General features: G+C 35.3%; 1 protein-coding gene and 1 long non-coding RNA gene across 35 annotated transcripts in view; one reads left to right on the top strand and one right to left on the bottom strand.

The window, feature by feature from the left end:
* LOC105053231 (MADS-box transcription factor 23) overlaps positions 1 to 13,785 on the top strand; it is a 36,295-nt gene that overhangs the window by 18,526 nt on the left and 3,984 nt on the right. The gene's annotated exons all lie outside the window — the stretch shown is intronic.
* Positions 1 to 13,785, bottom strand: part of LOC105053230 (uncharacterized) — a 31,328-nt gene that overhangs the window by 4,577 nt on the left and 12,966 nt on the right. For 7 of the 26 annotated variants that reach the window (XR_012135088.1, XR_012135094.1, XR_012135093.1 and 4 more), the window contains 2 exons: positions 5,900 to 6,065; positions 4,892 to 5,801 (listed from right to left, as the gene is read on the bottom strand). This is a non-coding gene — a long non-coding RNA (uncharacterized lncRNA). Of the gene's footprint in view, positions 1 to 4,891; positions 5,802 to 5,899; positions 10,097 to 11,877; positions 11,953 to 12,288; positions 12,420 to 13,785 lie in introns of all 26 variants that reach the window. The other 19 variants (XR_012135085.1, XR_012135081.1, XR_012135072.1 and 16 more) reach the window with 7 other exon arrangements.

Raw genomic sequence — 13,785 nt, forward strand, 5'->3', positions numbered from 1 at the left:
TTACCCAAACAATTTTGGTCACTAATACAAGCTTTTACAAGATCCCTGTTCATGGCTGCATTACATAATTGCAAGGTCAAGAGTAATGAGGAGGCATCTTTCATGCTAAACAACAAGCGGACCTTCATGATTTCAATCCAAATATTCTACAAATCGATTTTCAATTGATCAAAAGATTTGAAATAGGATCTTTGATGTCAAAATAGAATAAACAACAAGAGAAAATGGAGAATTGCCTATAACTGAGGGAAAAAAATCTATTGTTGTGGGCTATACTGGGTAAAATGTGAGTACTATGTGTAGTTCCTAAACAAAGCAGTCTAAGTTACACAGCTTAAAATACAATGCAGAACAATAAATGAATTTACAACTAAGTCTGACATCTAGATACCAAGATCATAAGAAGAAAGAGATGACGATAACATGATTTTGACAATGATTTTTCTACTTGCAAGAGTTCTACTTATACACATTTTTTATCCTCTTGATCTCATTATAAATTTTAAATCCCTATGTAATTTTTATTACTTTCTTTTCTCTGAAAGTAGCATGGTGGTTCGTGAATCAAACTATGCACATGTTTGCATATGATCATTCTGTCTTCTCAAATGTGATTTCTCACTTGACACTGCTATGGTGCTACCTGTTTCAAACTGATTCCTTTTTAATTCATTTTAATATGGGAAGCTTGATCATTGCTTCTTTTTTCTTTTCAACCATACAGTAGTCATTACTCATTACCATCAACCATCTAGTGGTCGGTACTGCTGATTGCTTGATTGTCACACTTAATTACCGCAAGACTGCTACTTTTTAGTTGGTATAGTTAATTGCTTATTGCTAGTTATGATCATGGGTAATTACCAATAACCAGTAATCTTAATCACTACTAGTGTTGGCTAGCAGCTTTTCAGTTTGTTGATCACACCACTGCTTCTGTTCCAGTGTTTCAGAGTTAAGTATCATACCATCCAATGGCTCCTACTTGTTCACAAGTCAAGAGGAAGAATTCTAGATTGTCCCCTCAATTGGGAATTTAGTTAGTAAAGTGAATAAGGACAACTTTGCTGTCATATGTTCTCTCTCAGGACGTTTGATGGTGAGCCAGTCATCATCCTTCTTGATAAAATTTCGATCTGTAGTCATCAACACTGTAGTCATCCAAAGTGATACGACTAGAATCTACACTGATCTGTTGGCAATGATTTGGGGATGCATTCAGGTGTCCTAAATTATAAGTTGAAAAGTTATAGAAGCAAAGCAAAGCAATCCTAACAACCACTTAGTCAAGATTGAAAAACTACTGGTGAAATAAGACCATATTAGGGTCTTTCCAACAGACATAAGGCCACACCAAAAAGTCATGACCAGACATGTTTGCATGGGCTAAAGTGGGGGAGCCAACCGGTTTTACCTACCACTGGAGATATGAACCAATGACTCACCATATAAAACTGATATACTCTTAACTGCTAAGTAGGTGTTTGTCCAACCATCTTATTCAAAGGGTGAAACTGACCGGCAGACCAGGCTGCTCTCATTATGAGTTAATCTTACCCACTCTGGTCAGGAAAAGAACAAAGTTTGAGGCCTTATTAGGCTTACACAAATCTTGGTCCATAATTGTTGGACATACTAAAGATGCCTTTGAAGTGAGTTAGTCTGTCTAATATTCAGGAAACGTCGATCTTGAATTGGAAATGCTATGAAAACATCTACATCATTCCAATGCATCCCTATAACCCCATTGGATGGCTTAAAAGTCAACAAACAAGAGCTTGCAAAGAGGAACCATGACAATTTTACAAGAGCCATTAACTACCAAGTATGGTATTCTGTACCAACCCAAACCGGCCGGTACACCCCATACCATACCGTACCGACAAAAAATCAGTCCGGTTCAGGCCAGATTTTTAGAAAATGGTCTGAACTGGACCAAACCAATCGGTTCGGTATGGTATTGGCCCGAACCACCCGATACCGGATGATCCGGTCCGGTTTGGCCTGATTTTTTTTAATGCTGTTGTGTGAAATTTTTTTGATTTTTTTATTATCGGTATGGTACGGTATGGTATGGACTGGTATGGTACGGTACGATACCATATCGGCCGGCAATCGGCATGACTTTCAATACCGAGTCCGCGAACCTTGCTACCAAGCATTGTAACTTTGCAATTGACCAGACATACAAGTGTAAAATCAATAATTGAGTTTTCCTTTGATAAATATTGAGTGAACATTGTGTGAAGCTGATGGTGGTGATTTTGTTCTCCAAAGGCCTAATAATCCATGGTTCAAAATCAGTTTTCAATTTATGTTGGGGTTTTGTTCACATTCCCTACAAAAAAGGCTTGTATTACTTCTTCTCGTGTAGAGTTAATTGTATGACACAATGATTATTCAATCCACATAATGTTTCCCTAGGCCTATGTATGGTCATTGGTCATTGATCAAAGACTATCCATCAAACTGGAGATAGCTTTCAAGCCAAGGATTTACATCTTGCTTAAATGAGATAACATTGCTGGTACTATACTATTCCAATAGGAAGTCAGGAGCTAGGAGATCTATGGGACACCGATCTGTTTATGGGCCGGGACATCCCTCGTCTCAACTCAAACTAGTTGGGATCAGCCAATACCAAGCCCGATTTAGCAGGTACCGGGCATAAGTCGACTAGGAGGAAAGATCCACCTACCCTTGCGGGTGTTGGCATCGGTGACATCACCATACACCCATCATTGATTCAAAAGAATATTTTGCCGTACTAGTTGGTACTAGTATGTACACTGCACCGTATAGTATCGGTACTAAGTCGGTATACAGTACAGGGATGTTTCAAGTATTGGTATGCCGAACCAGCCCTCATACCAAGTTTACCGACATAGTAATAGGATGGTACCAATATGGGGTCTGGTACCAGATGGCAAATCTTGTTCAAAACCATATCAATAGTCATTCAAATACCTATTTAGGATTAAAAAAAAATCAAAAATTTGATATAATATTATGGTACAGGGACACCAAACCATCCTAAGAGTCAAGACTGTAGTGTCTTGATATCATCCTAACTTGGGGCAAGGCTCAGTATCAATATCTTGAACCATGCTTGGAGCTTTGTGTGAAGATGCCAAATGACTAATTCAAGTCCTTATTTAGTCATAATTTATAAATTATTCTCTATCATTTTGCATTGGTTCATCAATCTTAATAGAAGTTTGGCTTGTTAATCTAAAGTCTTGATCCAACTTATAAGCTTAATAGCAGTCATGGTATGATACAAGTTGTAGCCAAAAGAATGCATGACAAACAAAAATTCATAATAAACTGGCGGAAGAGCTAAGAACTATTAGATTGCTTGTATGATAAGCCTATCAGGTTCCGCCTAGCTTCAACTGCCAAAAGTCATAATTCTGATGGGGCAGATGAAAGGGGAAAGGACTCAAATTTAATGCTTGTAGATGCTCATGAGCGACAAGAATTACTGGTGAAATCATGAATGACTCAAATGCATTGAAAGGCTAAGTGGAAAGATGCCTTAGTGTCAGCACTTGTCCTTTGAAATTTATCATAATTTACTTGTTATTTTATTTTATATCATAACTAGTCATGACTTTGTGGTAGGTAGAAATATAAGTTGAAGCTGGTACAGAAAAAGCAATAACAAAGATACAACAAAGCACACTAAGGTTTATTGAATAGAAATTTTAACGGTACAAGAAATGAATAAAATGATAAATGGAGGACCAATGGTCAAAAGTTCAGCATTGAGAATAAATGGAGGACCAATGGTCAAAAGTTCAGCATTGAGAAAAATTGGGCCATATCTGGCAAATTCACAACTTAAGGAAAGAGTGAGGATAATCAAAAATTTGGAACATATATAACAAAACAAAATAAATGCGAGATTTCTAAAATAGTTACTTTTCTTTGTGTAAAAGCAAGTACTAGAAGGAGAGAACAATAAATGGTAGCAAAATAACACCATCATCAACAATATATTGCATCTCTAGTCTGTAACACAGAATTATCATGTAATCATGATTAGCTCATCAATAAATCATGAAATTTATGTAAAATTGAGAACAATTGATTAATTGTGAACTTAGTGACCTACAGGGAATAGTATGGAAAACAGTTCAAATATCGAATAGTACAAGAAATTTAAGAAATTTTTCAATAGTTGGAGAATATTGATACTATGTAAAGGAGATATGGTTCTTTCACCAATTAATGTTGAGTCATTCTATCAATATAGATGATAATTTTGACCAAACCTTGACTTGTTTTCAAGAATTTTTATGTCTTTTTAAAGAATTTCTAAGGCCTCAAAGAGTCCTAGGTCAGTGTGGAAGTCCTAGATCTATCATCCTAATCCTCAGTTCTTCAAATTAGAATGAAACTTATTCATGATACAATCAAATTTGCCATGTTATATTATTTGTCAGATTTTGCATGACAAATTCTTTGTCAACCCTGTGTTGGATCAAAAAGAAGCTCAAAGGAGGCTCTGGTGAATTTTGTAAGGACCTAACAAGCAAGTTTCTAAAAGCCACTTGATTTTCGAGAGCAAAAAAGACTTTGAAACACATGAATTTATTATTACTAGTCCCCCCTTCCTCGTCACTTTGATTTAGTTCTTTTATTTATCACAAATTGTTTAATTCTCTTATTATTTTTGCAACCCTTCTGAACTTGTGTCCATATGTTCCTCTGTCAATCAAATCTTGTTTTGCTCTTTGTTACATGGGTTTTCTGTATCTCTTGGTCATTTAGACCTCAAAATGAATTCCAATATCAGCATTCAAACTGTGTTAAATCAGCACATACAATTAATTACGTTAGTACATGCCTTGGATTGGTAATGAATATTTTTAGGAAAGAACATCACCTGGAGACCACAAGAAATGGCAATAAATCTGAAGTTTTGCAGATTAAATTGACAGCATTTTGCAGTTGAATGTGCTATACTTGAGTCAGCTGCTTGACACCCCTCTCCTCCTTGAGGTCCCGCATTTGAAGCAGATTGCATAATTGCCACCATGTTTCTCACAAAAAAAGAGAAATAAATAAATAAATAAATAAAATAAAAAAGTTGGTAGTTTACAAAGACCAATCAACTATATGATTGATCTTTTATTGTAGTTTTAGTCCTCTTTTTTTTTTTTTTTACAAGTTTTACTCATTTTATTTGCAAATGAAAAACTTGTGGGAACTTTTGGGTTCCAAGCTCTCATCATTAACAGGATGAATAGTGGGGAGAGAAATTTCCCTATGATATGCTATAGCTTAAGTCTCATTTAGAACAACAAAATAAGGACATTTGTTTATGCAATTTTAATAAGAATAACCATAGGTAGCTTGATGGGAAGTGTTTTCTCATTTACAAATAAATGGAGCCGATACCTATAGCACTTCAAAGTGATCTTTCATAGAAGGTCCTTCAGAAACTAAAATCCAAGCTTTTGATCATCATATGTGACAAGCTATGATTTGGATAATTACAATGTCGTTGGAGCACTTCAATTTTGAACATTCAACTTGCAGTGATAAGTACAAGTGTCTCAAAATTAGAAGAGGTTATCAATTAATTTAAATTTTGAAAGTAAGCATTAAAAAAATTGTAAACACTACTCTCTTTTCTCTGAATTTCTGTAGCAAAACATAAGAACTCTTCAAAAGATCAAAATGAACGAAGTACCTCTGATGGCCTTCAAAAATCCCAATCATAGTCTTCCCCATCCATGTGATCTTCCACCTTATGAAGGTCTTATGATGATGATCAACGGAATCCAAGTTATCTGACATTTAGAACATATTCAGGATTATTAGAAAACTCATGGTTTCCAACAGTACAACACCAGAAGGAGGAAGAATCAAGAAGGCAGATTTTTAATACCTTTTTTTTCCCTCTTACGCCTGCTTCTTGTCCAAAGAAGAATGTAGTTACAGCAATATGAACATGAAGGCATCATGCCTCTCTCTCTTTCAGTAAGTCATCCTACACTTCTCCATGTTGATTCGCTGGTTGCATTTTGTCCATCCATCATCACTGAAAAATGCATCTGCAGTACCTCTGTATATTATGGAAAAGCCATGTGGCATATGTTCCTTTTGATCTATATTAATTAGAACCTATGGTGTAAAATGCCTTGGGAAACTAATCTTTGTCTAAAGAGTACTTGATCCAATTAATGGTGTCAATGAGTAACTCCCACTATGGACATGACATAGGAATGACTGATCAAAATGAGAGAGAGAGAATTACAATTTACAATTAGATAAATCGAACAGCTAGGCTAACTGTCATTTCTACTGCTGCAACCTTGGAACCCTACTTGCTAAATCATCACAATCAGAATCATTGATTGCACCACTCATATCCTTTCATCAGAAATCTCATCTAATCTTACATAACCTCCTCTTACATGTGCCTGTCTAAATTAAACTACAAATTTCACAATCATCAAGTTTAAATAGTACTTTCCCTTTCTTGTCGTCCATAACATCATCATCATCATCAAATATACTATTAAAAGCAGTCTGCTCCATTTTAATCTTATAGCAAGACCACCCCCACAAAGATGATGCTCTAGTCAAAATACCTATCATAGATAGGTGTTCCATAAGGAATTTCATCTTTCCCAACCCTCAATCTCGTACTGTAGCAACAGATATTTACTTATTGTTTCAGTATTTTGCTTCTAACATCGCACAGATACAATCTTTCCCCTCATAACATACTTTTGTAATTCATATGGATCTTAGAGGTCTGTTCATGTGTTCCTAAATTAGATAGTCACACTGTTTTGCCAACAAAAATTCCACATATTATGACAGAAGCTCTCCTGCTCAAGCTGTCTTTGCTATGTCTTTTCTATTCATTATCACCAAAAATTAATACTTAACTATAAATGCAGACAGATTTAGGACGGAATCAACCTCACAAACATCACTTCTACAGAAATAGAGAGGCAGATCACATTCAGGTAGACAGATTGAGAGTTTGACTTTCCATGTTCTAACCATACCTTAAATCAACAGGACTGCTTCTGAGTTTTGAATTTCTGCAAATGCTCTAAAATGCATCTTGCAAATTTCACAGTGATCGCTAGCATCCATGTCTGTGACAATCTTCAATCCTAACAATATAATACGTTCTTTCATTGAAAATTATTTGAGACTTATCAGATGGTCCATTCTTCATAGATTTCAACCACTCAATCAAACAACATCCAACAATGAACTCTGTAGTTGGCTGCTCCTTTATATTAACTAGATATCCTTCACTTAGATTTTGGTATTTCATTACAAGGATAAGAAAATTCATGAGCAAATGAAATCAATAGACTGGTCAAACTTTTAGATTCTGCTACTTACCATGAATATACAAAAATCAAAAGCAGTATACAGGCAACAATAATTGCTTGGATAATATACTGCTAATGGCGAGAAATGTGGTCAGTGTTGGAAATAGATATTCAACATAAGGTTAAGATGAAATTCAACTAAAGACCACAATATAATGCAGAAAAGCTTTAAAATTAATTATAAAAATAGCAGGAGGTTTTCTTGCAATGAGGCAATACAATCTCCAGTTCTCTCATTTTACCAATGTCAGAAGAGGCATATGACAAAATGGTCATAAATATAAAGATTTAAAGGTGACAAGAAATGCCATTTGGTTTATCTTACTAGCTCCATTGACTATCCACTTTGAATAGCCTATAACTGTCTTCTATGATGGAGTTAAACAATTCTGTTTAGAAGCAAGATCCTCATGGCATTGCCGCGTTATCATGAGGATATTAGATAATTGATAGATAGGAGGTCTAATAACAATTCTTATGTGAGTTTTTAGTGAAATTTCCATGGACAAATAGACGAATCTCTCAACAAGCTACAAAGAAATTAGGCAGTGTATACAAAATAGTCCTAGGTGTATTAACTGACACTGTCACCCATGGTCTGCAATCTCAGCTAGAGACTGTAGGTCAGGTGCCACTATGGTATGGTACCGAGTCGAACCATATTGACATGCGGTATGTAGGTGCATACCAATTCGGTACTAGTTTGCTATTTTAAGAGTGCTAGAGTTTTTTTTTTCATATTGATTCTGAGAGACTATATGATTGATTAATAGATACAACTGCAATAATTAAACATAAACTTGTAACTCAATGCACAGATGCATATTAATTAATGCCCTGCTCTGTCATATACATCTTTCTTTCAACCATTACCTTCTTGAACTCATGCTTTTGACTTGTCATCCACCCTTTACTATTGTTTTTTGCCTTCATTTCATAGATTTTACATAGGCCATATTATCTTGATATATAGGTGGACATCATATCCCAAGGTCTAGTTCTTGTCTTGCTCCTAGTCTCTTATGGTTGCACCTCTCTGTATCTCTCTCTAATTCCCACTTCCCAATTTAGAATCAGCATCCATTAGAGTGGCATTAGTCTAACCAAATAGTCTTAGGGTTTTCTTAAGCTTTCATTTTGTTTATGCACCATTGTTCCCATCAAGATTAAAACATTATAGGAGAATTCTAAGGTTCCTAAATGACAAAAGTTTATGGTTAAAGTGCATTTAATTCTATGACATACTAATCTGTGAGAGGTTGCCTTCTCGAATCATTGTTCATGGAAATCATCTGTATTTGTTAATGGTTCAATTAAGCAACACAAAGCTCAGATGATGGTGAGTTTTTTCACCTAAGAGCTTGGCATAAGTTATGAAAATGGGTATTAATGGTGGACAAGATTTTTATTCAAATATTAAATATTGTGGTTGTGTGTTCAGTAATCCCTCTTCTAGATGAATTGAAGAGAACCTCTTCAAGTGAGGATCCATATAAGATCTATATGTCCTAACTTTGTCATTCTCTACAGATTTGGAAACTGATTATGATCAGGATCATCTCCCCTTCAATACCTATCAATTAGTGCAAGGATTTTGAACTTTTATTACAAACATATTTTACGATAGAATATACAAGTTTTCCATCACAAAACTCACCCTTCATGATGCAACAAGAGTGCAGTCTGCGAAAACTATAACCAACTAGACCATGCCAAGTTTCATAGAAGCCAGCGGTTTTAGCTGGGTTTCTATATTCCTAGTTGAATAATTCTAGCATGTTTCCTTATTATTGGATCCTATTTCCAGCATGATTATGTACCAGGTTTAATGCCTAAATTTGGGGTCATCCTTTATATGCTTTTAGTACATTGTATGAAGGGTGGCTTTTGATATATTAATAAAAAAATTTCTCAAACAGAGCTCCCTTCATCGAACAAAGGGTTTTGCAATCCAATGTGCCATCATCTTGTCTGTTGATCTTCAAAGTTTAATCCCGTCAATCTAATCGCTCTTCACTCATGCTACATCACTTTCCTTCATAATTTTTGAAGAAAAGATAGGAGAGTGGCATCTTGTGGCCTTCTCTCTTTTTCATCATAGGACAGCCCGGACCAACCCAAACCACTCTAAAACCGAGTGCAACCAAGCAATTCCACTCAATTCAGACTGACTTGGGCTGGTTCATGCCAGTTCTTGAACCAAGAGGTTGAACCAACCTAGTTCCAACTGGTTTGGGTTGATATGCCCCAAACAGGGAGGGCAGTTCGAGTTGGTTTGGCAGACCATAGTGTCTATGCTTGTCTTCAAAAAGTATCAGCTTCTTACACTTTTACCTGCATAATGTAGCATCGTTCAAAATCATAAAGATGTTGAAATCTTAGTTAAAAATAGACTAGTAAGAAACTAAATATATCGAGACACAAGCTTTTGGTGTTTGCTCAAAGACATACCAGAGATGACCAAGTTGTTTGGAGAAGTATTGTGGAGAATGCTGGAAATAGTTCTCAACAAGACCATAGTTTTCTGAAATAGAACATCAGGTAATGGAGATGTACCTGCTGGGTCTTATTTCAATCTACTTGCTGTGGTCCAACTAAGTTATAACTATTGAGTGTGTTTGCCTGAGAATTCTTTAAGAAGCCAATTTAGGACATGATAAACTAGACGAGATTCATCTTAGCAACCCTCTAGAGCCAAACAAAGCTGTGGAAACAAGGACATATTTCTGAAATCAAAGAAAGGTTTTTCACCTTAAGACAACAAAAAGAGAAAAGAAAAAGAATATAGATTTACGATTAAGAGATAAGTGGATGTAGAATTACGAAGCAATAGAAAATGAAGAAATGGTTTCTAGAATAGCATGCTAAATGGAGTAGATCGACTGTGCCAGCTCAACATCCAAAACAAACACCAAACAAAAATATTTGCAAAGAATCATGAGCAAAAAAAAAAAATTATGGAAGAAAAACTTGGGAGAAAAACAAATTTATTCATCGAAGAAGAAAAATCAAAACCTCACAAAGACGCCTCACAAAAGAGTCTCCATATACACAAATAATCTCTCCTCTCTCCTTTTTCCCACACACTCTTCTACATAATTTTTTCACGGTCTTCCACACCCAAAGGAGACATCAAAGGTCCCTTTAAATAGAGTACCACATAGGTGGGAGTTTGACTCCTACCTTGACTCAAAATCAAAGACCCATTAGAACACAAACTCTAACAATCTTTAGAAGAAAATAACTAAAAAGAGTAACACTAGAAATAAAATCTTAAAGTCATTAAAACTAATGATCAACTAAAAATAGAATCATAATTGGATTGGGACTTGACAATGAATCTCAACACTCCCTCTTATTGCAAAGTCCATACTGACACAATGCTGACTTTGTCGATGTCATGAAATGCCATAGTAAGCTAGTAGCCATCGCCATCACCGCTACAGTAACAGTAACATATAACAACTTATTGAACCTACAATTCAATAATGAAACTTCTTTATTGACTCGAACATTAATTACTTCGCTGGCTCGTCCTCTTCGATGCATATATCAAAATCGACAATAATGTCGTGCAATATTTTCTCTCAGCATTGGTTCCACGATCATGATGTCGAGATTTCTTCGAGCATCCAGCTTATCCCAACGAACATCAAATTGTTGGTTATAATAACTGTGAGCATTGACCATTACCTGCACGCAAGTAAAATCAAAAGCAAAACTTTGACCATATTTATATACCTCCCCTTGAGTTGCTTCAGGTATCTGTACACAGTTGGTTTCTACATATGGAATTAAATTTTCATGTATAGAATTTTCAAACAGCTCGAACTTTGGAGTAGCTTCAAAATTAACTGATGTATCAAGAATCTTGTTGATCGCCAAAGTACAATAAGAATCATCTCCATTGAGCATATTTTCTCGTTGCTTTATTTTCAAAGCTAATTCAAAATTAGTCAGTTTTTCATCCTCGTAGTTGAGTAAACCTTCATATGAAATATCCATATCTTGGATAGCTTCAATATCAAATTCTTCTGCATGATTTGACTCCTCAATATTAATCTTCATAACTGAATCGGTTGTAGCATCATCAAACTCTTCTTAAGCAATTTCAGAATCAATAGATTCTTCCATCATGAACTGATTTAGACTTGATGTGGTAGCCATCTGATCAAGCTCTTCTTACTCCAAATTTTCTTCTGCACATGATTGATCCTTAAACTGATCGACTTTACCATATTTTGAGTCTTCCGAAATTGATGCAATTTAACTGATCAAGCTCCCCATATTTCAAATTTTCGTCTTTAAACTAATTTTGTTTTTTTAGATCTTTGGAAAAGCCTGAAATCAGAATTTACTCTTCAGATAATTTTCGTTTATGATTTCTCATATTGCAAGAATTCTAGTAGACAGCTGTAAGAATATCCCATGCTTTCTTTGACTCCTTTACGTCTCAAACATAAAAAAAATTTTCTTTATCAACTGAAATTTAAAGAATGCATATTACCTTTTTAGATTTCATATTCCACTTTCTTCTTGCAATCTCATCTGTTGGCATCATTTCTGACTCATCCAAAATATCCTACAAATCTTGGTCTGTCAAATAAGACTTAACAACAGCCTTCTAATATGGATAATAGATATTGTTCAACTTACGAAGAAAAATAGTAGTAAAAGCAATCTTATTGATATTAGCACGATCAGACATCTCATAACTAAATCTATTGATAGAGATAGTAATAGCATTGACTATGATGATTTACTTCTTCAGTTACCAAAAAAATAATCTACACACTTGCACTACCGCACAACGAATTACTAAAAACTCTTTAACTGCGCCGAGCTATAAATACGGAAACCACCAATAATCAAGTCATTGCTAAAAAAAAAAAAGCATCAAAACTGCAAACCACTTAACCACTTTCCAAGCCTATGGCTCAACATCATATAGAGCCACAAACACACGAGCCACCAATCTCCGAACCTTAGCTCTGATACCATGTAGAATGGCATGCTACATAAAGTAGATCAACCGTGCCGCCCCAAGATCTAAAACAAAGACCAAACAAAAAAAAATATTTGTAAAGAATCACAAGAAAATAATTATCGAAGAAAAAATTGGGAGAGAAAAACCAATTTATTCAAAGAAGAATAAGACCAAAACTTCACAAAGACACCTCACGAAAGAGTCTCCACATGCACAAATAATCTCTCTTCTCTTTTTTTTTCATTCTTCTACACAATTTTTCCATCATCTTCTACACCTAAAGGAGACGTCAAAAGTCTCTTTAAATAGAGCACCACGTAGGTGGGAGTTTGACTCCTATCTTGACTCAAAAACCCAAGACCCACTACAACACAAACTCTAATAACCTTTAGAAGGAAATAATTAAATAGAGTAACATTAGGAATAAAATCCTAAAGTCATTAAAACTAACGATCAACTAAAAAGAATCCTAAATGGATTAGGACTTGGTATTGAATCCGAACATGGTTATGGGAGGTTAGATGAAGGCATTCTCTTGGAAAGGTTAACAAACTATGTATTGCAACTACATGCCCATCTTGAGGTTTCTCTTGAGTTGGGTTCTCATTTGGTTCTATTAGTCTACAACTGGCTGCGGGTTAAAGAAGAGTAAATGGAGTAAAGGTCCCATGAGCCAATTTATTCCATGTTAACTTGACAAATGCCAAAACATGACCAGTTTATTTGGAGCTCAAAATGAGTAATTTTTTAAAGTTTGTAAAAGCCATTTTCCCCATCTAATCCAAAGTAAAATATTGGACATTATAGGGTAAAGTATTTTATTTTGGAGGAAAGAGGGTAAGGAGCAACTAAACCAATTTTATCAGGGTTGACTTGTTCCACAATCAAATGCAGCCTCAAGGTGGAGCAGCAATTTCCTATGAGGTGAAGGATGTTTTTGTCCAAGAGGATGGAATTGTCCTTCAAATATAAATGGGGATGGTGTTTCTAGTGAAGAATTTAATATGTTTTTGATCTGGATGCATAATATGTTTTGAATATGGTGTTTCTATTTCTCTTGCATGCTTGTAACTACTTTTGCTTCCTAATAACTTTTTGCATATCTTTAGGGGTAGTTGTGCTTGAGCCCATTAATAAAGAAAAGTATAACAGAAACCTCACCATTAATAAAAAAAAAAAGTATAACAGAAACCTCCTATCGTGTGGTGATGAGTACAAGCACACGTTCCATGTTTTGAAGAACTTGATCCGGAAACTTTTTTTTGTGATGTAATTAAGGAAATTCAAATTGTTTAGGAAGCTTAATGAAGCACAATCAAAACCAAGGATTCAGGTTCCAGCGGAACGTCCCACGGGACACCAGAACAGGATATCATCCCATGTGTCGGGACAGGACGTCTCTTGAGACATCCCCTATCCCAATTTCAG

The sequence above is a fragment of the Elaeis guineensis genome, chromosome 10 (assembly GCF_000442705.2).
Source record: "Elaeis guineensis isolate ETL-2024a chromosome 10, EG11, whole genome shotgun sequence".
Taxonomy (NCBI): domain Eukaryota; kingdom Viridiplantae; phylum Streptophyta; class Magnoliopsida; order Arecales; family Arecaceae; genus Elaeis; species Elaeis guineensis.